We start from the raw sequence: 4,869 nt of genomic DNA on the forward strand, positions 1-4,869 counted from the left end.
GCGAAGCATGAATATACATCAGCCAACATCTAAGATGAAGCTGTGGTGTTATATCTCTCAGAAAGGGGAATGGCACCTTGATTCTAGCTTTCTCTTCCTTTTCTTGCAAAATCTTAAACAGCCTGTCTTAAAATGATTTTAAAATAAAACATCATATAAAAATGCAAACCTGCAAATATACTATTTTTTGTTGCCAACACATTATAGATCAGAGTTAGAATCATAGACTTGGAAGGGACCACGAGGGTCATCTAGTTCAACCCCCTGCAATGCAGGAATCTTTTGCTCAACATGGGGCTCAAACCCATGATCCTGAGATTAAGAGTCTCATGCTCTACCAACTGAGCTATCCCAGCTGCACCTCCCCCCATCCCTTAAAGAACAGGACATAGCACGGGGTGGTTTTAGACCCAGATGCCCAAGTATCATCAGTAGCCTGAAGCACCTTTTACCAGCAGAGACTAGTACATCAGCTACAGCCTTTCCTTAACAGAAATAACTTGGATATAATGATGATGGATATTCTAGTAACATCTAAAATTAACTGGTGTAACATAGTGCTGCCTTTGAAGATGGTTTGGAAATATCAGTTGGTTCAGAATATGGCTGGTTCAGAGAATCCTGGTCTTGTTTCTCATGTACCAGATGGAGGATACTAGATTTGGGATTTAATGTTTACATAGCAGTTCAAGCCACTAGATGGTGTAGAAGGACTCCTTTCTCTTTGACAGAGAACCATGCTTGTTGAAATATTTCTGATTTCAGATGTTGCATTTAGCTAAATAAATGCAGTTGTTATCCCTGTGTTGTGCACTGTCCATATACCAACCCTCAAGGTTGTGCTTCTGTTGTGGGTGTACCGTATTTTCTCAGCATTGTTGTTGTTGTTTAATCATTTAGTCGTGTCCGACTCTTTGTGACCCCATGGACCAGAGCACGCCAGGCACTCCTGTCTTCCACTGCCTCCCACAGTTTGGTCAAACTCATGTTAGTAGCTTTGAGAACACTGTCCAGCCATCTCGTCCTCTGTCGTCCCTTCTCCTTGTGCCCTCCATCTTTCCCAACATCAGGGTCTTTTCCAGGGAGTCTTCTCTTCTCATGAGGTGGCCAAAGTACTGGAGCCTCAGCTTCAGGCTCTGTCCTTCCAGTGAGCACTCAGGGCTGATTTCCTTAAGAATGGATAGGTTTGATCTTGTTGCAGTCCATGGGACTCTCAAGAGTCTCCTGCAGCACCATAATTCAAAAGCATCAATTCTTCGGTGATCAGCCTTCTTTATGGTCCAGCTCTCACTTCCATACATCACTACTGGGAAAACCATAGCTTTAACTATATGGACCTTTGTCAGCAAGGTGATGTCTCTGCTTTTTAAGATGATGTCTAGGTTTGGCATTGCTTTTCTCCCAAGAAGCAGGCGTCTTTTAATTTCGTGACTGCTGTCACCATCTGCAGTGATCATGGAACCCAAGAAAGTAAAATCTCTCACTGCCTCCATTTCTCAGCATTAAAGGTAAAGGTACCCCTGCCCGTACGGGCCAGTCGTGACCGACTCTAGGGTTGCATGCTTGTAGTTGTATTTTTAAGTGTGTCCACAGAGTCTGTAGGGTTGTTTTTTTTAGAAAACACTTACAGGATTGTCATTGGCACCTATTAGATATCACTTGTGATGTCAAGGGTGACAAGTGAAATAATCCAATAATGAAAAAGTGAACTGCCAGAGTAGATAATGGCCCCCAATACATTCCCAGAAGCTTGAACCACCTGTGAGTTTAACTCATTGTCACAATCATCATCATTTTTCAAGGCTGGGTACTCCTCCACTGTGCCAGTCTTGCTGGGGAATAGTTAGCTTGTTGGTGTTTTTTTTAAGTGAATACCAGTAAAGCTACCCCTGCAAACTCTCAGGTGTCCTGACCTTACCAAGAGGATCCTCTTGGTAGTTCCACCGCCCTCAGAAGTTCAGGATGGTGGTGGACTGAAAGAGGGCATTCTCTGTGGCAGCTACTAGGTTGTGGAATTTCCTCCCCACAGAAGTGCATCTGGCAGCTTCATTATATAGTTTGCATCATATGCTGAAAACATACCTCTTGACCTTGGAGATTTGACATTTAAGTTAGTTTTAAACTGTTTTTAATACTGAATTTCCAAATTGTTCTGACCTGAGCCCTGATGGTGAAAGGCACACAATAAATTGAATAGAAATCATAATAATGCTGTTGTTGTTGTTTTGCTTTTAATTAGTGCTCTGAAAGATGTTCTTTTCAGGCACAATAATATGCATATAACATCAAATGTATGGCTATTCTGCCCCCACGCTTCCATTCTTTGATATGGGATATTATGCATTTTTAAAATGAGGACTTGTTGTTAAAAGACTGTAACGGAAAAGAGGAACACAATCATTGATGGCTTGGCTGATCCCTCACAAGAATCAGCCAAAATATAAAATACTAATCTATGATACTGTAGATGCATTTTGTTCATTGTCTAAGCCAGTCTTCCCGAACGTGGGGCTCTCCCAGTATTTTGGAGTACAACTCCCATAAGCTATGTTGAGTTGCAGCTGGGGGAAGGCTGATCTGAACTGATACTGAACTGAAACAGTATTGCTTATCTCAAGATGGATGCACACTCTGACTTGTCTTTGAATCCTGTGTTTATGGAAGGCAATCAAAGCAGCAACATAACATATCTAGGTGGAATATGTTTGCTTCAGCCACGTCTCCCCTCTTTGAAGCTGAAGAATTACACAAAATGAACACAGGGATGACAGATGTGCATGCTTAGGACCTGTGTCACTTGTTAGGGCACACAAGTGGGAGGTCAGGTCCCAATGCCTTACCAGTTAGGATTCATGGTTATGAGTGTCTCTGTACTCCAACTCAGTCTAAGTCAAGGGATATTATTTAGACATTAACACAGAACAGATCTGGAAGCATATGAGGACAATCATAACTTTTTTGCCTTTCTTTGCTAGCCAAAGTAAACTTTTCCGACATTTTCTTCATTTGCAAAGATTTGTTTAGATGATTGATGTTCTTAATCTTTTTTTGAAATCAAATCTACTGAGTTTCATTTATGAGCATTTTTCTTTGCTCAGAATATCCGGTGTATTGCTAATAATCCCATGTATCCTTAGCAATTTGGAAATGTTCTGTTCCCTAGCATTCTAATTAAAAATGACATAAGATCCATCTTTTCTTTCCTCATTATTTCAAGAATTACTCATCTTTGATTTAAGAATCATAGACGTTCATACACACACTTTGTGCAAGAATAGATTAAATGAGCCCCAGACTGTTCTATGCGTAAGACAATGGTGACTAATTTGAACATTTTCATATACAATATGTCACCATAAACTAAACTCACCCTGTATAAATGTTTCTTTTAACCATAACTGTATTTTATTCCAGTGCGGCTGAGTGATTTGTTCAGACCATACTGATTTATATTGATCACAATTTTATCTGAGAAGGCTTTACTCCACTTTGTCGTTACACTGATTTTAAACATTCTATTCATTTTTGTTAGTATAATGCCACTTGTTCTTTTAAACTGAAACACATGCAAAATGAACACACCAGAACTGTAGGAGCTGGGAAAACCACATTCAGTTGGATAGTGTTTACTAGTAGAAAATAGGTAGTCTAATGCAAAGTCACTATTGGAAGTCCATTGTTGAGAAAATGAACAATGAAATCCCTAGCACAGTTATTGCAGGCCCAGGCCCAGGCCCTCTAAGTCGATGGTGAGGTCTGCAGGTGCCAAGTAAATACTGGGACACATGGGTTGGATTCAAATTGGAAACAACTCTATTGATTACAGACAAAAAAGTTCGGCTTAGACATTGGGCATGTATCCAATGATCAACCAGCCCACCTTCTGGTTGATGAATATAGATATAGGGGTGCCCCTGCAGTGTGAACTGCATCCGGTGAACCCAATTGGTCAGTGGGGGGGGCTATGGCCTACCAGCCCCTGAGTTGGGTGTCTGGACATGAAACACTGCCCTCCAAGATCCCATGTCCCTAAGGTTGTGATGATTGCTATGAGGAAGGCAAAACCTGCAGACCCAGCCTGAACATTTTGCAGGGAAAATTACTCTCTGGCCCTGAAAACAGCAACTGATCAATATCCATAGCAAGGTCTGAAAATTAGGCTGTCACCCTTATGACAGCCATGAAACCATAGCAAAATAGGGAGGGTGGAACAGACAGCCACGTGGGAACTGCAGTGCCAAGTACAGCAGAGCCCACATTCTGTTCCCTTTGAGCTGACCTGGATGGGTGAAGTCTTCCCCCAGGTCTGCTCCAGTGGCCCCACCCACTAGGAACCCAGGTTGGTGCTGATTGGCTCCCAATGTCTTGCAGGATCTCCTTGACCCCAACGTAGCCACACAGGGTGGGAAACCAGTCTGCCTGTCAGGCCAAAGCTAGGAGCTGGCTCCCACACACACACCCTGTTATAACACTGAGCCTACAATGCCACTTCTGGTAAGAAGGCAGGTGGGCAGGACAAATCAGCCCGAGTCATGTGGCTATGCTTCACATTGATTGCAAATTGCATGGAGAGGTACCCATCTGCAAGTATGCTGCTACGGTATCATTGGAAGTTCTTATATTCTTATCACACTGTATGACACTCATATCTTCCATCCTATAAAGTTACTGCCTTAGGAAGCAGGGGTGATTATAGAGCTTAGAAATGAATTGATTAATCTGACTTAGGAAGTATCTCAGAACTTGAAATTTCTAAATGTTACTGGGACTGGTATAATTTACTGTGGATAGAACGGTGGACAGTGTTTAGTAGTGCTGGCCTGCTTTTTATAACCGGGGAGTGGACCTGAGTGGAGACTGTAACATTCG

General features: G+C 42.1%; 1 non-coding gene across 1 annotated transcript; it reads right to left on the bottom strand.

Annotated features, from left to right (window-relative positions):
• Positions 1–283: 283 nt before the first annotated feature.
• Positions 284–356, bottom strand: TRNAK-CUU (transfer RNA lysine (anticodon CUU)). The gene has a single exon. It is a non-coding gene; the product is annotated as a tRNA-Lys (tRNA).
• Positions 357–4,869: the final 4,513 nt, after the last annotated feature.

Source organism: Podarcis raffonei, chromosome 5 (genome assembly GCF_027172205.1).
Source record: "Podarcis raffonei isolate rPodRaf1 chromosome 5, rPodRaf1.pri, whole genome shotgun sequence".
Lineage (NCBI taxonomy): Eukaryota > Metazoa > Chordata > Lepidosauria > Squamata > Lacertidae > Podarcis > Podarcis raffonei.